Genomic DNA, 24,847 nt, shown 5'->3' with positions numbered 1-24,847 from the left:
GGAATAAGACATTTCGGTTAGATAAGGCTCTTTGTGAAATGACCGTATATGGTTTTCAAGTGTGTTTAATCCATGTTAAGGTGGCATCTCGATTATTGATTAAGCCTGTGTGTTAGCCTGAAGAGCGTACCATCTGATTTTTCAGGTTGCTTGCCGCCTGCATAATTCACTTTATACTGCCCGGCCCCACAAGGAGGCATCCTCTGAAGAGGCGTGTTTGTGAGCACTCCATCCACAGGGCGGGTGGCCTTCTTGTACTTTTGATGTTTATACATTCTGATGATGTGACCATGTGGCCTGTTCACTTTCAAAATCCTTCAATATAAAAATTATTCTTGGCCAGTGGTTTCCCTGAAATGTGTAAGAAACGGTGCCTCCCAAATGATGGTGAATTAATAATTATACATGGCTTATTATAACTGTCCTGGCTCACTGTGGTGAAAATTTAAAAATTACACGCATACACACACAGATATATGTACACCCGCATCTGCACGCATGTGTGTGTGTGATGATTTTGGCATTGTAACTTGAAAGCTTATTCAATATCATTGTTTCATCATTACTATTAAGGGAAAAAAATGAGTATTTGGTATGGGTGGAGAGGAGGGGAGCGTGTCTTCCAATTTGAAATCTGTAACAGTGGAGAAAATTTGTAAACAGGCATATATTTACGTATTTGGAGTATATATTTTCAGTACCTACTACATGCAAGACACTGCGCTGTAGTCACTGCAGATTCAGAGGTGAGTTAGAAATGGTTCCTGCTGTCCAGGAGTGTGTGTTTTGGACCAGAACAAAACAAGCATGACTCCATAACCCTAGAGCAGCAAAGAATGGTGCGAGCATAAAGGAAGAACCCACATTTGCTTTGGGTTTTTTCCCCCCTAGCTATTTGGGTGATGTTAGAGTCAACTGAGGAAGAGAAGAGAGAGTGAAGGTTTAATGGAGGAGGTTGTATTTGAAGTGTACTTCGCAGTGTGGGGAGAATTTTTAACACAGAAATAAAAGGCATGCCCAGAAGGGTGAAACTGTAAAAGCAGGGTGAGGTCTCGTCTAGCCAGAGGTTCTCCCCCTGGGATGCTCTCGCATCAGTAGGGAACTGTGAGTAAAACAGCTGCTGCCTGAAATCCACAGACCCCGGAAGCAGGTGAGTGGCTGCTGAGGGCCGAGGGCGGGGGGTTTCGAGGAAACTAGGAGTGGCTGGGTGTAGGTACAGGGGTATTTTGGGGGTGATGAAAAGGTTCTAAAATGGAATGTGGCGGCGGTTGTACAGCTTTCTGAATAGACTAAAAGTCATCGGATTGTATACTTTAAATGGGTCAGTTGTATGGTATGTGAATTACATCTCAATGAAGGTGTTAATTTAAAAAAAATACTGCTGCTTACTGATGAAATCACACTTTCTGGGCATGGTGCTGGTCTGAGCCTCCTTAGGAGCCCTGGGCTGGAGCAGATGCTGGACATAGCGATCAGGCTGAAAGGAGAGGGAAGGGCTTGCTGAAAGGATTGCAAAACCCACTGTCAAAAGGGAGCCATTGAAAGTTTTGAAGTAGAGTCTTGGCACATTCACACTGTTCTTTAAAAAGCTACTCACAGACGTGTGGTGGATGGTTTCTGGAAGCTGGGACGCCAGCTGGGGCTTGTTGGGTCACCGGCAGAGGCGAGGTGGCCCTTACCAGTGCAGATGAGGTCGGGTTGCAGTGAGAGTGGAAATCAGGTGACAAATGTAAGGGACACAGAGAGCAGAATGCCCTCAGGGCCTGGTGCTGCCTGGATGTGGGGCGAGTGGGAGAGAGGGTCTGAGGGGGTCCTCAGTTTTGAGCCAGAGTAGATGAGAAGGAGCAGGCCTGGAGGGTGTGACATGCTCAGTGTTGCATGTGTTGGATTCGAGGAACCGGCGATCTATCCTGGAGAAAGATGGGAATGTGGCTCTGACCCCAGCAAAGGGGCTGGCCACTGAGCCTAGGGAGTGTGCAGTCGGGTGTGGAGGGTCAGCTTCCGCAGCAGCTCAGTCATCAGCTGTTGGCAGGAGGCCCCAGACCTTCACCACGTAGGCCTCACCACCGCTGCCCTCATGTCCTCACAATGTGGCGGCTGACTTCCCCCAGGGTGAATGGTCCAGGAGTGAGTGAAAGTCACAGTGTCTTTATAACCCTGCCTGGGAAGTGACACATTGTCTGTCCTATGGGTCATGCAGACCAACTGTGTACAGGGTGGAAGGGATCACATGGGGCATGAGAACAGGAGGCAGGGGCCACGGGGGCTGTACTGGTGACAGTCTACCACCTCTTGATGGCCGGCACTGCTCTTGGCATGGCCGTCTTCATGGAAAGGCTGTAAAGAGAAGGGTCCTCAGCCACCAGCTCACAGGCAGGGAAGCTGATGCTGCCTGCAGGATTCCTGCATTCTCCTAGCATCTGGGGCACCCCCCATGTGCCAGGGGCTGGGAGACAAGATGAGCAGGTCACCGTTTCTCTGGACTGTCACTCCAGCGAGTTCACTGCCCTTCGACTCTAAGCAGTGCAGAGACCCTGGACCACAACAACCGTGTTCCTCAGACTTTGATGCAAAACTCCAAAGAGAGGCAAAATGACTTGAGAGGGACCGGAAAGGGAAGCGAGTCTCCCATGGTTTGAGGTGTTGCTGCCAGTACCTGTGCACTTGGCCACAGTCCAAAGCGACTCCATTGCGGGCGCAGCCGTGGGGCTGACGTCAGACCCCAGCCTGGCACAGTGAGCACTCGGAGGCAGTGGGCAGAAAGGGCTCCTCTCGGCTCTGCAGCCGGAAAGGGGATATCTTTTTAAATAAGAGTTACAGATAATATTCATATAATGCACGCTGTTTTAATTTTTAGGTCAGGGCTGAAGAGTTTTTCTTTTTTTTTTTATGAGAAAGGGAAAATGTTGTTTTTAAAATTAGGAGTAGGAATTTAGGCCAGGCACAGTGGCTCATGCCTGTAATCCCAGCAGTTTGGAGGCTGAGGCAGGCAGATCACTTGAGGTCAAGAGTTCCAGACCAGCCTGGCCAACATGATGAAACCCCATCTCTACTAAAAATACAAAAATTAGCCAGGCATGGTGGTGCACATCTGTAGTCCCAGCGGCTTGGGAGTCTGAGACAGGAGAATCTCTTGAACCTGGGAGGCAGAGGTTGCAGTGAACTGAGATCGCACCACTGCACTTCAGCCTGGGCAAGAGAGTGGAATTTTTTTTAAAAAAAAAAAAAAAAAAAGGGGAATTTAGTTATATTTAACAAGTAATCATTTTGGGAGGCCGAGGCAGGAGGATTGCTTGAACCCAGGAGGTCAAGGCTACAATATGCCAAGATCTCATTATTGCACTCTATCCTGGGTGACAGAGTGAGACCCCGTCTCAAAAAAAAAAAAAAAAAGACCCTGTCTTAAAAAAAAAAAAATCATAACTTGTTGAGAAGTAATTAAAGACATGCGGAATTGGAGAAGGTAGGACAACTGTGATGAGTCCGAGTGAGGGGTGGAGGATCTGGCGAGTGTGTTTGTCGATGGTAAATTTATTTATTTATTTATTTATTTTTGAGACAGAGTCTCACTCTCACCTGGGCTGTAGTGCAATGGTGGAATCTTGGCTCACTGTAACCTCTGCCTCCCAGGTTCAAGTGATGGTCTTGCCTCAGCCTCCCAAGTAGCTGGGATTACAGGCACTTGCCACCACACCTGGCTAACTTTTTTTTTTTTTAGACGGAGTTTCGCTCTTGTCGCCTGGGCTGGAGTGCAATGGCGCAATCTCGGCTCACTGCAACTTCCGCCTCCTGGGTTCAAGCAATTCTCCTGCTTCAGCCTCCCAAGTATCTGGGATTACAGGTGCCCACCACCATGCCCAGCTAAGTTTTTTTATTTTTAGTAGAGATGGGGTTTCACTATGTTGGCCAGTCTGGTCTCAAACTGCTGACCTCAGGTGATCCACACGCCTTGGCCTCCCAAAGTGCTGGGATTACAGGCGTGAGCCAGTGTGGCCGGCTGATAAATATTTTATCCAACTTCTGTCCTGCTGCCCTCCCTGCCCACGCCCCTCCAGTGCCTGTGCTGATTGAAGGGAGAAGGTCTTAACTTATCACGACTTACATTGCCACCTCTTGATACTTGCCAATTTCCCGTTTTTGCAGAGAGAGAAGGGAAACATTGGGCAGGCTAACGTTTTAATGACATTGTTTGGTTTTCACTGTATTAATTGTGTGTCTACCTTCTGTCTGTGGACAGTCACAGCCTGTCTGTTTGTGGTGGTGGTATGGAGTTCCCTTTGGAAAATAAATGCACATACATATAGTGGTTTCCATGAAAGACGTAAATAATAGCACAGTTGGCAGAAACCACAAAGGTGGTATGGAAATGACTAATATTTGAGAAGCACCACTTTGTGGCACATGGGACAATATATTTGTGCTGTAGGCCACCGCCCTGAGCTCCCTGTCAGTAGTGCCACGGTGGGCACCGTCACATCCTAGGAGTGTGGCTCCTGGCAGATCATTCAGCCTCAGTTTCTACATGTCTAAAATGGAACGAGAACACCCGTCCTCTTACCTTTGCCAGGACTGTTGTGAGGCCCAAATGAGATTATGTTTGTGCAGCTTGTGTCACTTAAGGCTGCCAACATGCCCTTCTATCAACTGAACTTCCACCCCCCAAAAAATTGGATTTCCATATATGCAAGACAATAAGGTATTTTACATTTCTCTAGAAGTTTAGCAAATACTATAAAATACATTTTAGAATAAGATGAAACAAACCATATTTTAGTTTTGTCTTCTTGCTCTTCAGATAATACTGTTGATCTCCAAGCCTGACTACCTTTTCATATAAATAAACCCCTCGGTTTTCTACAGCTCCCTCTGTATCTGCCCAGTTGTGTTCCCTTGCCCCAGTCTTTAAGTTTATTAATCTAGAAATTGACTCATGTTGGTCTATCTGTTTTACTTTGATCTTGTGAGGTGAGCCCCAGTTTTGGGTGTCCTGGCGAGCCAGTGCCAGTGTTGTGTGCTTTATTCTGAGGGCTGCGTGCTGGGGAAGGGGCAGCCCACCCTTTCCTCTGTTCTGGAGAGGCTGACAGAGAAAGATGGGATGGCACCAGATAACGGAGTCATTTCTTTCTTCTGGTGGTGCAGCTGCCTTTGAATTCCTACCCTGTGGCCAGAGCGGGGAAGCGGAGGCAGAGAGAAGGTTAGGGCAGGGGCATTTGAGGCACAGGAATAACCTCTTCAGCACCCACGAGTAGGGGGCCCCAGGCTGCTGTCTGCTCTTGCCCTATCCCTCTCTGGGAAGTTCTGTGTGTTTCTGGGACCGGCTGATTGATGGTGACAGGGTCCCAGGACACAAGGGAAGCCTCAGTCCGTAACACAGCAACTTTGTTGATGACAAAGAGGCAGAACTTTTAAAATGGAGCCCATAATGTTCATGCTATTTCTTGTGAGTACGAATTGTTGTTGTTGTTGTTGTTGTTGTTGTTAGAGCAGCTTTTACAAACACTGAGGTGGTTTTTTTTGTTTGTTTGTTTTTGGGCCAACTATCTGTCAATTTACAAATAGTTGATGGTAAGTGCTGTTTTTTCCTACTGAATTTAGGTAAACCACCAAGGGTGGCTTTCTCACACTGGGATTGCAGTTGCTCTGTTGGGTTGGGGAAAAAGTGTCCTAATGACCCAGGAACACTTTAATAAAAAGGTTCAGTTGAAACTACAGGAATGCTGAGAGCCAAGTGAACATGCAGAGAAGTTCTAAGCGGGTAATCTGCAGTGAGGGAAAAGTACAGCGCCTTGTGGCTTCTAGGATGTCCTTTGTCCTACCTTCTCGGCTCTTTTCAAATTGAAGGAAGTGGGTGAGAGAGATGCTGCTAATTACATCTATGAATAAAGTGACACAGTGCACCGGCTCTGAGCAGAGACCAACACAACTTGAGAGAGAAAATGAGTCTGTCATATTTGTACAAATATGTGCACTTCGATGATAATTACCATAGTCATTGTTTACTATTGCTACACTATATTATCTATTCAGTGATATTAAATACATAACTCTAAACATCATCCCCAAACAAATTACCTCTTATCAATTGAAACCAATTAAAAATTTCAAAATGCAACCATGTAATCAACAGCTTACTACACAATAATTATGACCAAAATGCCAATTAATGTGTTAATATGTGACCTCAAATCTACAGAAACAAAAAAAAGCAGCCTCACATAGCAATTATGGCCTAGTTTGATTGACAGTTATCTGTGAGTTTGTTTTTCTGTCTGACTAAGTAATTTGACTTATATGAAAACACCCGGCCTGTTGTCTCCCGTGTTCTGAAGCCATTGTGTGAAAAGTGTGCGGGATTTAAAAGCACAGCCTTTTCTCTTCAGCTCCTGCATGTCTCTTCCCTGCACTGCCAGTCGCATCCCTTTCCAGCATCGTTTCTGCTGCCCTTGAACCTGTGGAGTGGGAAGCATGACAAGGATCTCTCATTTTATGTATCAGTAAGGTGTAGCGTGGACAGACCCGTGTCGCTGCCTGGACACCACTGGTGGTGTTGATTTTATGGAGCCCAGGCTGGTGCATGCATGTGTGTGTCAGGTGGGCAGTGATGGGGGTGGTGGGGTTGAGGCATGGTGATAATTCACAACATACCCTCTATCTAGTTGGGATCTGTAAAGGAGGAAGTTAGGGGAGGGAGAATCCATGCCTACCTGTGGGAGGGTATCAAGAAGGCCTTCCTGGGGAGGTGGAGGTGAGCCGAGCTCACCAGGAGCTTCACCCACCTGGGGACGTGCAGTGAGCCAAGATTGCGCCACTGCACTCCAGCCTGGGTGACAGAGCGAGACTCTGTCTTAAAAGAAAAAAAAAGAAGAAGAAGGGCTTCCTGGAGGAAGCTTAGTCAGTGTAAAGTATTTAGAGAGGAAGGGACTGGGAATAGAGGACATTTTAGCAGGCCGAGCACGGTGGCTTATGCCTGTAATCCCAGCAGTTTGGGAGGCTGAGGCGGGCGGATCATGAGGTCAGGAGATCGAGACCATCCTGGCTAACACAGTGAAACCCCGTCTCTACTAAAAATACAAAAAATGAAAAATTAGCCGGGCATGGTGGCGGGCGCCTGTAGTCCCAGCTACTCGGGAGGCTGAGCCAGGAGAATGGTGTGAACCCGGGAGGTGGAGCTTGCAGTGAGCCTAGATCGCGCCACTGCACTCCAGCCTGGGTGACAGAGCGAGACTCTGTCTCAAAAACAAAACAAAACAAACAAAGGGAACATTCTAACAGGAGAAAGGGCGTTGAGTGCTTGGGTTGGGTCAAGGCACAAGTTTGGCTGAAACTTAGAATCTTTGAAGGAAAGCGGTGATGAGATTATTTAGACTGGGAAGATGAACCTGCCAATCTTATTTCTTGTCTGCATGTGTCACTTGATGAGAAGGCCATGTCTCCACCCTTTAGTAAAGGCCAAGGTCATTTAAAAGGTTACCTGGCCTTTTTAAGTGGCTTGAAATGTTTAGCACAGTTTTAGAATGTCAGTGTCTCACCACCTGACCCTTATTTCCTTGGTTTATGACGGCCAATTTATTGTGTCTGTTTTATTCAAAAGAAAACTGGAGGTGCTTCTAAAATAGTTTCTTATTTCAGTGTGCACGCACCTCCTCTCTGAAACATGGCTCCCTTAACTGCACAGGCAAATTTATCACACGTAGTTGTGAGCATATATTTGTGTGTGTATTGCAGTGGAAAATCCCCTTGAAAAATCAGCAAATTGGACTTCAGCTTGAAAAGTATAGACAGAGAACAAAACTCTCTGTGTGCAAATATATGTATATGTGTGTATCTAAAAACATATATTTACACATGTATACGTATGTATATATAAATAAAATTGGATTGAGTCATAAAAGTATAAATATATCCAATGTAAAATCTACTAGAGAAGGAGTTTGTTTTTATGACTCAGAGGGGATGTGTAATAAAGAGGTATTTTTAAGACCGAGAGCGAGTGTGTGTCGGTTTCTTTTTGTCCATTCTTTGTGTCCTTGGCAGGAAGATGAGTCACTGGATCTGAATCACAAGGCGATTAAGGGCCCCAGGAAAGGCTGATTTCAGGATGGATATTTAGAAGCCTCAGCTAAATCAGGTCTTGGGGAATCAGTGAAACAAATATTTCTCTTCATTTTTTTAGATTCTGTGGATCTCTTGCTCAGTACAGAAGTACTTTTTTTTCCCAAAGAATCATATGAAGAAAGAGGAAGTGCTGCCCATTCTGAAGGAGGTTGTTAAAAATGAGTAAAGCACACTTCACGTTCACAGCAGCAGTATTCACTATAGCTCCACGTGCCCATGGACAGGTGAATAGGTAGACAGAACGTGGTCTGTCTGTGCAATGGAATAGTATTCAGCCTTAAAAAGGAAGGAAATTCTGTCACTTGCTACAACAGGGATGAACCTTGAGGACCTGATGCTATGAGAAATAAGCCAGCCACAGAGACAAATACTATGTAATTCCACTGAGTTGAGTGAGGTTCCTAGAGTAGTCAAATTCATAGAGACAGAAAGTAGAACGGTGATTTCCAGGGGCTGAGGAGAAGAGGGGATGAAGAGCTGCGGTTTAAAGGATGCAGAGTTTCAGTTTTGCAAGACGAAAAAGTGCTGGAGATTGATTGTACATCAATGTGAACGTACTTACCACTACTGAGCGGTACACTTAGAAATGGTTATAATGGTAAATTTAATGTGAGGTGTCTGTCACCACAATTACAAAAGTGAAATAAGTGAAGCTTATTAAGGATAGACAGCAGATGGCTGAGAAGTTGGCCTGGCTCGACCGTTGTCTGGTGGGAGCATGTGGGTGAGGCATGAGGTGGGGAAATAAGGCACCTGTCTTTCTTACAGTTAATTGTTCTTTCCCTCACGCCTTCCACCTTCCTTTCCCTCCTGATGACTCATCCTGTCTCCCTCTAGCATGCCTGCTGCATACTTTCTTCCTTTTCCCTGCTGGTCCACCCGACCTATTTTTACTCCCTCACATTTGGTTGTCTTTATTCTCGGAGGAGAATGCCCACACCAGTGTCTTTCTTCAGCACAGCTTTCTAGCTTCTTTTTTTCCATTTTAAGACCGACAGTGGCATAGGGTCAATGGGTGAGGTAGAGATATACTGATCTTTCTTTGGTGGCAGTTAGGGATATTGACATTGGTCACTTCCCAGAGTGACAGCAGTGGTAGCACAGGTGAGGGTGTTGCCCACCGTCTGAGAAGCCCATGAAGTATATTGGCTGCTCTTCCATGTTGCACCCTTCATAATGAAGTGTGTGCTATTACATTATGAAATATATTCCAGGAGGAAGCCGTGCAACAGCTTTAGAAAAAAATTCTAGAACTAGAACATGCAGTTGGTTTTCAAATCTCATATTCTTAATTTCAATCCTTTTATTTAGGATCCAGGCTTTAGGATGTCTCTCTGTCTCTCTCTCTCTGATATCACTAATTAAAAATTATCCAAATATTTAACATTATATAGAAATAAACATAATGGTGTATTTGACAGAATTTGACAATTTTCATGTGGATATTCAATGCCTTGTGGTCAAAGTTTAAATCAAAACCAGTGTGTTCTTGGCTTCAGGAATCTGTACCATCATAGATAGCAGTGGAGAAGAGGAAATAATAGTCTGGTATCCTTAACCCATAATATAGATTGTATATTTCTTGAAAGTAGAATGCAAAGGTGGCAAAGGCCTGATGTTGTTGAGGGATGGGAAATTGTCAAATGCCATCACTAAATCAGTGTGGTGGACACGCGTGCTTGAAAACCTTGCAGAAGAGTAGCCATCAAAAATACTTATGGTTCTTACCAAGGTTATGGCAGGGGTGACTACCCAATAAGGTAGCACCCAAATCGGCTTCACTGCTGCAGTAAGATGGAAACCTCAAGGACACATTTGTGGTTTTCTTTTCTTTTCTTTTCTTTTCTTTTTTTTTTTTTTTTGAGACTGAGTCTTGCTCTGTTGCCCAGTCTGGAGTGCAGTGGCACAATCTCGGCTCACTGCAAGCTCTGCCTTCCAGGTTCATGCCATTCTCCTGCCTCAGCCTGCCGAGTAGCTGGGACTACAGGCACCCGCCACCACGCCCAACTAATTTTTTGTATTTTTAGTAGAGATGGGATTTCACCGTGTTAGCCAGGATGGTCTTGATCACCTGACCTCATGATCTGCCCACCTCGGCCTCCCAAAGTGCTGGGATTACAGGTGTGAGCCACTGCGCCCAGCCACATTTGTGTTTTATAGGAACAATAAATTTCCATTTTAAATGAAACAATTGTACTTTTTTCTTGTGAAGTAATGTTGAAGTATAGATCAAATACATCAATTGTTTGAAGATCATTTAAAGAAAATCACATGTGTATTGAAAAAGATTTTAATTTTTTTTCTTGGAAATAGTGATCTATTGTTTTAGTGGAAAAAGGAAGTATAGTTTTTACATGTTCTTTAATATTGATTTACAGAAGCTTACCATTACCTCTTTAAATACCACGGTACAGTAAAATTTAATGGGAAAGCTAATTTTTAATAGTTTGATATATGTGTGTTTATATTATATATACATATATAGGTTTTACCTTGTATTTGCATTTTAAGAGAACAAGCTTATTTTATGATTAACAGAATCATTAAAAAATTTTTATTGTAAGCTTGCCACTGTCCTAGATTTAAAAAGTTATACCGACACCACATATAGTCTAATGATGACAGTAAGGATAAAGAAATACTGAACTTTTCTAAGTAGGCTTGTGTCGGTAGGGATATTGATGACATTCTGAAACTATTTTGTGTTTATTTAGGAGAGAGTAAATGAGCAACTAAGTGAATTGATGTGTTGGACACCAACATTTTCACTGTGGAAGGAGACATAAGTATGAGGAATGTGAGGTACTGGATTTGAGTTGAAGGTATCAGTATGAACTCATGTTAAAATACACACACACTCTCTCTCTCACTGTTCTGGTTGTATCAGCTCAAGAGCCTAGAAGCTGTTCCATCCCAATACACACACACACTCTCTCTCTCTCACTGTTCTAGTTGTATCGACTCGAGCGTAGAAGCTGTGCCATCCCAGCCATTATGGGCATCTCTCATGCCCACATCTCAGTTTCTGAATTTCTCTTTCCACTAGAAGAAACCATGAGAGAAATGGTGAGCCTCAGATCCTTTATTGCACCAAAAGCAAGGAATGCTCTCCATAGAAGGAAAGCTGAGGGCTTGCCAGGACACTGGCTGACAGGGTCTCTCACTAGTCAAACTCTGGATGGTTGGAACACCAAAAAAGAATATTAATGATCATGTATTATAAGTACATTAAAAAAACCCATATGAGTCCACAGTGATGAGAGTTGGGCAGGAGCAGGGAGGGGAAACCTCTGCTTTGTGGGAAAATGCCAGATAACAAATATGGAAGGAGTTAGAGAATTAGAAATTCGTCTTGTATTCGTAAAGTACATAACTTTAATGTAATCAACTGATTCAGGATGGATGTGAAAATTATTCGGTGAGAGGTTGTTGATGTTAGCACAGTATTCTCTGTGCTTTTGCAATGTAGAGGTTGGCCGTGACCTTAATGAAGTGGTCAGGTTTGGTGTCACTAATGGTGCGAGTCCGGATGTGATGGGGTTGGGGGGATACCTGACGCCCCAGGGAAGAGTGGCTTCGATGCTGCCAAGGAGAATGTCATGAAGTACAGAGCTAAGTGCAGGAACTCTTTCAGATTAGGGAGACGAAGCAGAAATAACAGCCAATTGCAATGAATGAAACTTGGTTGGATTCCATATTGAAACAAACAAAATGGCTATAAAGGACATTTTTGAGACAATCGGGGAAATGTGAGTATGGACTGTATGTTGGATGATGGTATTGAATCAACTTTCCCTTTTTTAAAGGTGTGGCTGGATAGGAGAGGGTGTTTATTTTTGAGAGATTCGTATTGGATTACTTAGGGTGAAATTTCACAAGGTCTTAAGCCCAGTTTTGGATAGTTTGGTAAAAGGAAAGCATGTGTGTGTATGAGAGAGAGAGGATTTGAGAAGATGTTAATTCTTGGTGAATGCAGGTGAACAGTTATGAGTGTTCAATGCTATATATTGTTTGTTTCTGTAGGTTTGACATTTTTCAAAATAAGCAATAAGTAAATAAAACTAAGTGTCTCAGAAATTAATCTCCTCTTTTCCTGTGGACACATAGAGACGTGGTGCTAGGACGGCCTCTGGGAAATAGTTTCTGCAAGATAAGCATATTCTTCCTCCACTGCCCCCACCAGAGAAATGTGAATGCAGATTCACTTCTGTTGACCAGTGGTGATGGAATAGAATTTTCCAGTCTTGCAGTTGTACTTATTTCCTTCTGGTTCTGTATCGATAAGCTTCATTCTTTTTTTTTTTTTTTAGCTTCATTCTTTAGAAATTAGATTCTTTACTTAGTCAAGTCTATAATCAAAATAGACTTCCCATGGTAAGTAAAGTAACATGGGAGCTTGTAACAATACCTGTCATTTATGAAGACCTACTATGTGCTTGGCACTGTGCTGTGTTTTTATTTAAATCGTCTCCATTCTTCTTCATCCCCATATTACCAGGAGGAGACAGGCTCAGGATGCCAAGTGGCTTTCACAGGGCCGCATGGTGAATACATCGTAGATTAGAAATTTAAACCCAATTCTGTCTGACTCTAGTTGACGTATGTATTCGTCCTCCAGTATCATGCTGCCTGTATTCCTGGAAATAAACCATTTTACATAGTTTCTAATGGGATTACATTTTTTAAAGGAAATTCATGGTGGTAAAGATCTCGTTATCACTCCCTTGATGTGTATGGTATTTGAGTTTAAGTGTTAAAAGAAGACACTAGTAATGGACTTGTACTGAGATTCAGGAAACCTAGGTTCTGCTTCCAGTTCTCTCACTGTCTAATGGTGTGATCTGAGGGCCTTAGTCTTCTGAAATATAATCATTGGTTGGTCTGGTTGATATCTCAGTTAATTTGGGAAACTAAAATAGCATGACATTTTCAAAGAATTTTTTAAAAAAAGATTACTGTGGCGGAAGCAAGTTCTGGGGATTGGGATGCGTGAGGAGGGCTTGGGATAGTGGGAGGTGGCTGGAGTGGGGCTGCGATATTAGGGGTCTGTAGGCAATGTTAGGGCTTCCAACTTTGTAAGGGCCAATGAAAGTTCTCGTAGGTTTTTTTCATTCTAAAATAATGATAATAATAATAGTTCTTTAATATCAAATATGAGAGTCAGAGTCAAATTTCCCTCATTTATACTTTGTTCAAATCAGGACCCAAAGAAGGTTCACACATTGCAATTGTTGATAGGTCTTTCTCCCCCTCTCTCTGCCCGCCCTCTTTTTCTTTCTCTCTCTCCCCATCTCCCTGTCTCTCTCTTCCCTTCCCTCTCTCCATCCTTCTATCTTTTAATAACAGCTGTATTGACATATAACTCACATACAGTACAATTCATCTATTTAATGTGTACAGTTCAATGGTGTCTTATTCCATTGGGCTACTATTACAGAATACCATATACTGGGTGGCTTATATGCAACAGAGATATATTTCTCACAGTTCTGGAGGTGGACAGTCCAAGATCAAGGAGCCAGCAGATTCGGTGTCTGATGAGGGCCCACTTCTTCTTCATAGATGGCACCTTCTTACTGTGTCCTCATATGCTGGAAGGGCCTCTTCTGTAAGGGCACTAATCCCATTCTTCAGGGCCCCATCCTCACGACTGACTAATACCCCCCAAGGCTCCACCTCCTAATACTATCACATCGTGAGGAAAGATGTCACCATCTGGACTTCAAGAGGATGTAAACATTCAGACCATAGCAAACGGGTATGAACTGCAGTCACACAGTTGTGCAACCATCACCACAGTCAATTTTAAAACGTTTCCATTACCTCAAAAAGAGGCCCCATACCTGTGAACAGACATTCCTCACTTCTTCCCAACACTCCCCCAGCCATTGGCACACGAATCTACTTTCTGTGTCTATAGATTTGTCGATTTTGGATACTTTGTGTAGGTGGAATCAGATAATATGTGGCCTGTTGGCTTCTTTCACTAGCATAAGTTTTCAGGGCTCATTTGTGTTATAGCATGCGTCAGTGCTTCAGTCCCTTTGATTACTGGTCATCTTCTATTGCATGGATGAATCCATAGTTGTATGGAGACACCACATTTTATGTATTCATCGGTTGACGGACATTTGGGTTGTTTCTACTTTTTGTCTATTGTGAATAATGGTGCTGTGAATATTTATGTACAGTTTTTTTGTGTGTGTGTAGACACATTTTCCTTTCTGTTAGGTGTATGTCTAGGAATGGAACTGCTGGGTCATATGGTGACTCTGCGTTTAACATTTTGAGGAACTTCCACACTGTTTTCTAAAGTAGGTGCACTATTCTACAGTCCCACCTGCAGAGGATTCCAGTTTCTCCACATCCTCTCCAACACTTGCTGTTGATTATAGCCACCCTACTGCGTGTGAAATGTTATCTGTTTGTAATTTTGACTTGTATTTATTTCACCAATAGCCATTGGAGGGTTTTAGGGATGAAATGGCATGATCTGATTTAGATTTTCGGAAGATCACTCTCACCGTATCAAAGAGGATGGATGAGAGCGGTGCAGGCACATTACCAGATACCAGATGATGGATGGCTGCAGACAGGCCAAGGTAGTGGTAGTAAGAAGGGTGAGAAGTGAGTGGATTACAGGGGAATCTAGAAATACTGTCCGTAGGAATTTGTGATTGGTCAGATGTGAGGCTTGGGGAGCGTTGCACCTGCATTTCCTGCCTGGGCACCTGCGTGAGGCCATCCACTGACAGAGGGGACAGAACACGGTGGGGAGTGGAGAGTGGCATGTGCGGATCTGGAGGGGTTGAGTCTGCAGTTAGTATCAAGAGAGAAAATCAGGAGTGCTCTCTGGGCTGGTGGTAGACATTCAGGAATTGTTAATATATCAGCAGTAGCTCCAGAATTGGGAGTGGCTGAGGTTGGAGAGTGAGAGGAAACCAGGATATTTGAGCTTACCTCTTATTTCTGGAGCTTTGTGATGCTTTTTCCCTTTTAGAAAAATGCATAGAAGTACAGTCTTTTACTCAGTATAGAATACAGTTAAAGAACAACATTTCCTTCAATTTATTGAAATTTGTTGCAGGATAACATCTCTGTCAAAGCACTTTACAAAGCTTTCTAGTAAAGTAAATTTTTTGTGTATTGCAGTGGGGAGAGAGGAGGGGGTTGCCTCTTGTAAGGGAGAATTTGATTGGCTTTATCTCTTAGAAGTCTTCATTTCCAGCAAAAATCTTAACATGCTCTTTAGATTTAAATGGTGGGTGTACCATATGTCATGAAGAGGTACAGTGATAGAAAACAATCTCTAAATATCTAACCCATTTAAGCGGTTCCTATAGGTTTTTATGTTTTTGAGATACATGCCTAATTTTGGATTATTAATTCTTACTGGAATTTTGACTGTTAAGTTAGGAAGAAAACGCTTACAAAGTTTCCTTTGGTTTTCCCCATGAAGTTACTTTTATAACATGAAATCTTTAAAAAACCCTTTAGAAAAGTGGTCTATATAATTCTTAGCAGGGTGTTGAGATCAAGTGCTTTTCTTCTTTTTATTCTTTGCACTTTGTCAATTGAAGATGTGCAAAGAAGTCCATTTGAAATTTCCCTCGGGCCACTTAATTCAGCTTCATTACAGTGCAAGTGGGTTAAAAATGATATCATACAGCCCGAACAGGTGATTAAAAATATAGATAGGATGGGGCTGGGCACAGTGGCTCACACCTGCTCAGCAGTTTGGGAGGCCGAGGTGGGTGGATCACGAGGTCAGGAGATCAAGACCATCCTGGCTAACACAGTTAAACTCCTTCTCTACTAAAAATACAAAATTTAGCCGGGCATGGTGGTGGACGCCTGTAGTCCCAGCTACTTGGGAGGCTGAGGCAAGAGAATCGGTTGAATCCAGGAGGCAGAAGTTGCAGTGAGCCGAGATTGTGCCACTGCACTCCAGCCTGGGCAAGAGAGCGAGACTCCGTCTCCAAAAAAAAAAAAAAAAAAATCTATATAGATAGGATGAATCCATGGCACATCCTTAAAACAATTTCATTTTTTCCATTTCATGAATTTAGCAGCAGGGTCCTGTTCTCACTGCAACCTCTGCCACCCAGGTTCAAGTGATTCTGCCTCAGCCTCTCGAGTAGCAGGGATTACAGGCGACTGCCACCACACCTGGCTAATTTTTGTATTTTTAGTAGAGACAGGGTTTCACCATCTTGGCCAGGCAGGTCTTGAACTCCTGACCTCGTGATCCACACCCCTTGGCCTCCCAAGGTGCTGGGATTACAGGCATGAGCACCGTACCTGGCCGAGATTTCATTTTTAAAAAACGTGAATCCAAGAATTCACTTAAGTTCCAAATAAATAAATTTATAAATTCACTTATGTTCTAGAATAACTAGAAGTAATTATGACTGCATTAGTGCAGCATTAATTAACATTGCTAATTCTTTGTAATTATGCCAAATAATAACACTAATAAAATGTTAATATCAAATGAATAAGGGGAGAGCCTCCTCTTCTCTTTTTAAAGCCACTGTATTACAGTGTCAGATTATGAACACACAATATCATCAAGCTTCCAGACATCCACTTTCTAAATACAGTCTGTGTGAATTCTAATGAAAACATGAACTCTGTGGTATAAATCTCCTTTGCTGCCTGGTTCAATGAGGGGCTGCCCAACAAGCCAACAATTCTATTCCTCAGAGCATTGCTGAGAATATTTATATAATTAAATATCATCTGTTTCCCCATTTAATTCCTGGTGGCTTTCTCCCCACCCCCTGGCTGTTTTTGCTATTTCCTTGGGCAGGAATGGCCCAGTAAAGTTGCTGCAGTGCTGATGGATTATGTTCATTAGGTACTTGGGTGATGAGTCCCCAAGCACTGCTGAATTTGATTTACCATGTGCAAAGGCCCAACCTTCCGCAGAAGCGCTAAGTAGGGCAGGTTTTATGCAGCTTGAACCGGTTGGTGTGAAGAAGAAGAAAAAAATAAAGTTGTTCTTCTAGAAAACAATTTTGGGAAATGCTTTGGTCTCTTAGGAGAGCCTCCTTTGCGTCCTTTTATACAATCTCCGCTGCAAGTCCTTTTTGGTAAGAAGAGGCGCGGATGAAGTGAGAATGTGGTGTGCTGGAGAGAATGCAGGAGACCTGGGTTCTGCATCTGGGGGCAGAGCTGAAGCCAGGCTGAGCTTCCGCGGGTCTCAGTGTCTGCATCTGGGCAGCGATGGAACAGGACTGTGGCTCTCCAAGGCCCCTTCAGCTTTGGAGTGGGACCTTCGTGAATCCCGCCCCACTCCTGATAGCCATGGGGCCCTGGGCAAGTGGCCCCATCTGTCCCCGCCTCTGACACTTTGTCTTTAAAATGGAAATGCACCCCTTGTTTTGCCCACTTGTTACAGGGTGGTCAGGAGGTCTGAACAGGAGAGCGCACTGCATGGTACTGTGCGGAGCCCGGCTTGCAGCAGGCGCCCACAGGACGCCGTCCCTCGCTTCCCTTGTGTCCTAGATTCTGTGAGACACAGCCTGTGACACTTTGAAGCAGGGCCAGAGGACTTCCGATGGGAGGTGATTTGAGAGAATGAACAAAGTGACGGAGTTGGGCCTGAGACAGGGAAGTGGTTTGCGGTGGAACAGTGCTGGAATTACTCCTGCCGGTCTGAGCCAAGGCTCTTATTTATTTTTATTTTGGACAGGTTCCTTGCAGAATCAAGGCTTTGGGAGTCTGGTGAGTGGTCAGACCCTTCATGAATGGGATTGGTGGCCTTACAAAAGGGACTCCAGAGATGTCTCTTTCTCTCCTTGTACCATGGGAGGATGAAATGGGAGTCTGGCCATCTGTAACCCAGAAAAAGGTTCTCACCAGAACCTGACAGCTACCACGAAGGGTGTTTAACCTCCATTGAGTGCCAACTGTGCTTCTCCTTTAATTCAAAGCCTCTGATTTCTGGGGGTGCCTGTTCTGATGGCACTGATGGGCACCGCCTGTTGAGTGGGGCAGGTGACGGGTGGAGTACTGGCGGCCGTCAGTGGGGGCTACCACAGGGGTCCGGGGGCCTGTCAAACTGTGGCACAGGGGAAACCTGTAGCTCTGTGCCTTACTATACCATCTCATTTAGTGCTCCTGATTCCCTAAGAGGTAGGCACTGAACGCATTCCCATTTGTAGATGGGGAAACCAAGGGTCACAGAGGGGAAGTGGCTTGCCCAAGGCCACACAGGTCTTAGGTGGGAGAACTCACTGGAGCCCTCACCCCCTCAGCCACGATAGTCGTGTGTAAGGGTAGGTTCACGGAGTATCCTGGGGCATGCTGTGGTCTTAAAGTTTGCATCCCTCCAAATTCCTAGGTTGAAATTATAGCCCACAAATTCCTAGGTTAGTATTTGGAGAGGGGACTCTGGGAGGTGATTTGTCATGAGAGTGCAACCCTCATGAATGGGACCAAGAGCCTTAGTGCCCGCCTGAAAGGGACCTCTTTGCACCGTGGGAGGACACAATGGGAGGTTGACTGCAGTTCAGAAGCGGGCTTGCACCAGAGCCTGACCATGCTGGAACCTTGATCTTGGACTTCCAGCCTGAGAACCATGACAAATACACTTGTGGTGTTCATAAGCCACCCAGTCTGTGGCAGTTCGTTATAGCAGCCGCCACTGACTCAGACCACGCTGTAGGATTGGGAGAAGGTGTGCTGAGAATGTAGGGTAAACACCTCATGGTGGCCGGTCACCTTCCATTCTCTTCTCTTCGTAAACGGCACCCACCTTATGGGCTGCTATGAGAAGGAAATGAGGCCAGTGTGTGGACTGGTGCACCCTGTTAAGCAGCTGCCAGTGCTTGGCCCATTTCATCTGCCCGGAGGCCGTTGCTCAGTGACATCAGCTAGTCATTCTACCCTTCACCTTGGGAGGGCATCACACCTTGCGCCTTTGTAGACAAAAATTCCTGTTTCTGCCGCACGCTAGAAAACCAGATAAAGCCAGCACATATCTGCAAGGTGCAAGATGAAGTGTGAAATCAGTGTGGCGTTGGGTGGAAACAATTCTACTGCACCATAATGACGGCCGAGATCAAAGGACCGTCTATTTATGGATAAGAGTGAAGGAAGGATAACGTGGCAGCCAGAGGCGTGATCAAAGGGGAGGGTGGCTGGGGTAAGACCCTCCAAGGGGGCCACGGGCCCTACCCAGATGGACACCGGATGCTGGTGTGGCAGGCAAGGGCACAGACCAGTGTGGCCCCTCCGCCCTTTGCCCCAGTTGGGGTTGTTGGCCGTTGCTAACGCACAGCTGAACATGCTAGGTGTCACCTAGAACCAGCCTTTCTGCCTCCACATTCTGAACCCACAAGGGACAGTAATAACGCTGGGCCCACCTGTGGAAATGTAAGAAGAAATTCTCTTAGCCTGTCTTATCTTGTACTTGACTCTTTAGGTCCTTTTCTTAATTTTTTGTTTTCTATTCTCTTGTTAATAAATCCTGCCTTTCTTTTTAAAACCGCATACTTATACAGCTAGCCTTTTATCACAGAATAGTACTTTTAGCTGGACCTAAAGAGAAAAGTCTAAGGTGTCAGCAAGTATCATTCTCACCAGTCCTGAACGATTGCCATTCATAGTTTAATGTAATCCTAGTCTTATCCATCCTGACCTCGTTTCTTGATTAAAATGTTCCTGTTAAATTTCCTGTAAATCCTTCCTAGGTGAAAAATCCCTCCATAGGGTGCGTATGGCCTGGGGCTGTCATGTATTTTGGCAGCAGATCCCTTCCCTTGGCTGCTGGCTGGGTTTCTCCAGGCTAATGCTGTTTGGTGCAAAGGAATGGCCCTCGTTGGCTTCCTGAGCTTTTTAGAAGTTTTAGGCTGTGCTGGTTTTGACCCCTTCCTTCCTCTGTACAACTCCTCAATAGGCCAGAGAAAAAATTAAATATTTAATAAGCAACCCAGTGTCACAGACAATGGGAAAACTCTTGGGATGACATACTTGCACCCAAATCCTAATAGACTTTTTATGCTTACAGTTAATAATATACTGTATTATTGTTTTGTTTTTCACTCTGTCGCCCAGGCTGGAGTGGCATGATCGCGGCTCACTGCAACCTCCACTTCCCAGGTTCAAGCGATTCTTTTGCCTCAGCCTCCTGAGTAGCTGGGATTACAGGCGTCCGCGACAACACCAGGGTGTAGTATAATGCCTAGGGTGTAGAAGGACTTTGAAAAATGTTAGTTTCCTTTCCCTGTAGAATAGTCATCCTCAACCCTGGGCTGCACTTAAAAATCCCCCTGAGCAGTGGCTCATGCCTGTAATCCCAGCACTTTGGGAGGACTAAGCGGTGGATCACAAGGTCAGGAGTTCGAGACCAGCCTGACCAACATAGTCAAACCCTGTCTTTACTAAAAATACAAAAATTAGCGTGGTGTTGTCGCGGACGCCTGTAATCCCAGCTACTCAGGAGGCTGAGGCAAAAGAATCGCTTGAACCTGGGAGGTGGAGGTTGCAGTGAGCCGCGATCATGCCACTCCAGCCTGGGCGACAGAGTGAAAAACAAAACAAAAAACTGTACTGATGTCTGGGCTGCATCCTAAACCAATTAAATCAGACTCTTGGAGAGTGAAGTCCAGGTGTTAATATTTTAAAAAGGCTCCCCAGGTAATTCTAATGTACGGCCTAGGTTGAGAAGATCAGCTCTTAGAAGAATACAGCTGGCCTTCTTTTTGCTTTATACGTTTTGAGCTGCTGGCTTCTAATTAGAGTTAATATTACAATATGATGCCTTTGTTTTACATTAAACTTAATAAGAACAACCACTCTGCTCTCCAACAATATAGCTACTTTCTCTGGCTTAAGGGCTTCTATTCTTTTTTTTTAAAAACAACAACAACAACAAAAACAACAAAAACCAAAAAACTGGGTTTCCAATTAAAAACCCAAGCTTAGGCCAGAACTTTTGAATTCAAACAAAATTTTAGATAATTGATTTCTAATGGCTTCCTGATAAATGGAGACTGAAGACAGGCAAGGGGGCTAAGACCAGGCTGGGTGGGGACAGGGGACAGAAGCCCGTTCGTACCTGGGTCACCTGTCAGGAAATGAGTGTCAGTCTGTGCCCAGGTGGCTTCAATTTCCTGATAAAATGAAAAAACCTTAATGTCTCTGTAGACCGAGTCTACGTCCTAACCCCCAAATCAGGACACGTAGTCTTGTAAGTCCAGTATACACGTGGACATTGTAGCTGGAATCTGAGCCTCAGTTTCCCCATCTGCAAATTGGAGGCATTGCAGAGTCCTCAGGATTGTAGCGGGGGTGAAAAGCTTGCTGACAAATAAATGCTTGATATGTGTCAATCACCATTCTCAGTTTTAAAACATGTTAAATAACTCTGTGAGCAGTTACCTTATCACCTCTCTTTTACTGAGGAGGAAATCGAGGCACAGAGAAGCCAAGCAAACTGGCCTGGTCCATGGAATAGCTGGGATTTGAACCTGGCAGTGATTTCAGAGTCTGGGCATAAAACGTCTGTGTCCAGTGCACAAGGTACCCAAGACCGTGTGGGCGCAGGATGGACCCTCAGGTAGCAAATGACACCCGGGGCTGGTAAGGTCAAAGGTGTGTGAGCAGCCGTGATGACAGCTTCACTCTGGAGAGCCAGGACAGTCTCACCCTGGGTATGAGGTGGGTGGATGGGTATGGTAGTGGTGTTGTTGGGGTTGGTGACAGGCTCCTTTAGAAGTTTTGGAACTTTTGGTTTCTCAAGTAGCAGGGGAGAATGAACTCAGAATGTTACCAATTAAATTATCTGTAAAAGGTTGAAATGTACAGGAGTGCATTTTGGCATAATGGTGTGTATGTGCATGTGTGTTTTTGTTTGTGTTTGCATAACTGCATGCACGTGTATACATTTGTATGATAGTGCATGCTTGTTTGTGTGTATGTGTTTGCATGTGTGTGCGTGTGTATGCATTTGTGTGACTACGTGTGTATGTTTACATGACTACGTGTGTGCATTTGTATGTGTCCATATGTGTGTATGCATGTGCATTTGTATGGGGTTGTGTGTGTATGCATATGTGTGTTTGTGTGTTGGAGAATTATATAACAAGTGAGTTTGTCTCATTCTTCAGCTTTGCATTCTGTGGGCTGCGGATCTGCATTTTTCCCTCCAGCCTCTTGTGTTACTCAAGCTCACTGATTCACTTGATCATACTTTTAGAACTCTATGACATTTTTACCATCTTAGCTGGGCCCTTGCTTGATGGTGGTTTTGCCCGTTTCTAGGTGTGTGGCCTCCCTGGCCCTCACCTGTCAGCAGAGCCCATGGACTTACCCTAGAATTTCAACCCTTGAAGCATGTTAGCATCACCTTGGACTGATGCCCCCATGCCCCTAATTAAATCAGGCCTTCTGCTCGGCAGCCAGGATGGGTCTAGTGTGTTCCTAGGATTGAGAAACAACTGGCTGTATTCACCCAACCTATGAGAAGAGGATGAGGTGATATGGAGAAGTCAGTTTGCAAGAGCTGGAGCAAAGTGTAGAGCCAAATGTCTTGGCTCTGGGCTAATTATGCCTTTTTCATTCTTCTGTCTCCTTCTTCCCTCCTCTCCATTCTCTTCCAACACTGCTTCCCCAGGTCCTCTCTCCCATGCCAGGAATTAAAATGTTTTGTCTGGAAACAAGTGGGCTTGACTAACATGGCCGGGCTCCCACCGCAGCTGAGTTCTGCATGTTCTGATGTCAGTGGTGTGAGCTTTAACATGGAGATTGGTGTCCAAAGGCAGCCAATACTGCTATGTCCATTTCTATTGTGCCGAAAATCACATGGAAACCAATCACATAATGATCTCGGGAATGAAGTATTCAATGCACAATGTTATTAACATGTAAAAGACTTATGGGCAAATCACTTTTAAGTATGACAAGGCTTCAGATGCGTTTGGTTTGAGTATAGGGAAAAGAGTTTGGGGGGTTGTTTATCAGCAGTGCCATGAGGGAGGCTTATTTCTTCCCTTTAAGTCTGGATGAATATGCATGTGCGCCGCATGATAATAACAATCACGCCAGCCAGGAGATTAGCTGAGCTTTTGCTCTAGTAATTCTAGCATGCAAATTTAAAGGACTGCAGAGGAGGCAGGGGAGGAGTGTGCTTAGCATCCTTTGCTCCCCTACATTCTAACCTTTGTGCTGTGTCTTAGGTTCATGTTAGGGATGGCTGAATGTGTAACCTCCATGATATCAAAAGCCTGGAGAGTTGGATCCCTGCGTGAATGCTGATCCACTTTCTCTCATAGTGAGATATAGAAACAGAAGAGTACATAAAACTTAATAATTATAGAAACCCATGTAACTACCCCCACCCCTAAGGAAAAAAACATTGCCAGTGCCCTAGAAGGCCCTATACCCTGATGTTATTTAAGAAAATGGGCCATGGAAGGCAGGCACATGGGTGGCCAGGAAGGGAGAAGCTCTGTTAGGACTTGGGCATGGCACTTCTTGACTGTTTCTGATCTTTATGAGGCAGTAGGGATTCTGGAACCCAACATTTTGGGTTGCAATCTCATCTATGTTACTTACTAGCTTTGTGTCCTTGGGCAAGTCCCTATGCTCCTTGTGCCTTAGTTTTCCTATCTGTAAAATGGGGATAATAAAAGTATCTACCTTTAGGATAATTGTGAGCATATCAAGTGTGTTAATACATGTAAAATCATTAAAACAGTATCAGGCACATACATGCTAACTACTATTACTTTATTAATAATCTTGGTTCTAAAACCTTGTGTTGTTTTATGTGTGGAATTCCCAGTCTTCTAAACGGTACCTGTCTCTATAGATTACCGTATTATCCTGGTCTTCTACATCGCTGGTGTGGTATCATCCCTGGCCAACTCAGATGTCACTGGGCAACTCCAGCACAGCCACTGTTCATCCTTCCACTCCATGCAGAATGTGGCAGCCTGGCACACAAATAATTTTTGAGAAAATTGTAGTGTATAAATGTGGTTTCTGGAAAGTGGGGGGGGGGGGGGGGGAAGTAGCGTTGATTTAATATTTAACAGTACCGTTTAAACCTAGTAGCAAAACCCCTATATGATAATGACTTGCAGACTATTTTACAGATGAAGAAAATGAAGCTCAGAGAAGGAAAGCAACCAGCCCAATGTCACATAGCTAGTAAGTGACTCAGGTGGGATTCGACGACACTTCTGTTTTCAGAAGTGCCCATCCCTTGCGGGGATTTGAGCTCACACAGCCCAACCTCCCATCCATGCGGGAATCCTTTCTTCCACACTCCGAAAAACTGACCATGCAGGCTTCACTAAAGTAAATCATAAATTTGGAAGTCTAGGACATCTTGAACATGCTAAATATGTATCAATACACCTGATAGATTGTTTCCAGTCACAGATAATTCCAATTGATTTTCAGGCATGTATAGATATTCATGATATAAAGATTGAGTTGTTATTAATCACTATGAGGCACGGGCAGGACTTGAGGTAGAACCTAATGAGGGGAATGTTCTAAGTACTTTTGCATTCGTATGATTTTCCCCATAACCTTCTCTCATGCTGGCAGGAGATAGCTCTCTTTTCCAAACTCTCAAGTTGGCACAGTTATGAAAACCTTCTGGGACATCAGTGTGGTGATGTGTAGAGACAGGGGCAGACTCCTGATAGGTGGCTGTGCTTGGTAGTCCCTCACCCCTTCATCAGTCTAATGGGCCAGCTGAAGAATTTACACA

At 44.4% G+C, this 24,847-nt stretch overlaps 1 protein-coding gene across 11 annotated transcripts in view; it reads left to right on the top strand.

Moving 5' to 3' along the window:
• Positions 1–24,847, top strand: part of MSRA (methionine sulfoxide reductase A) — a 374,966-nt gene that overhangs the window by 92,272 nt on the left and 257,847 nt on the right. Inside the window, exon 3 of one of the 11 annotated variants that reach the window (XM_058441978.1) lies at positions 10,830–10,917. The exons of 9 other annotated variants lie outside the window; for them this stretch is intronic. The gene's annotated coding sequence lies outside the window, so the exon portion shown is untranslated. Of the gene's footprint in view, positions 1–10,829; positions 10,938–24,847 lie in introns of all 11 variants that reach the window. One more of the 11 variants, XM_032162493.2, reaches the window with a different exon arrangement.

This window comes from Hylobates moloch, unplaced genomic scaffold, assembly GCF_009828535.3.
Source record: "Hylobates moloch isolate HMO894 unplaced genomic scaffold, HMol_V3 SCAFFOLD_8, whole genome shotgun sequence".
NCBI classification, from domain to species: Eukaryota; Metazoa; Chordata; class Mammalia; order Primates; family Hylobatidae; genus Hylobates; species Hylobates moloch.
The sequence above is the reverse complement of the archived record's forward strand: the minus strand, read 5'-3'. Positions and strand labels throughout refer to the sequence as shown.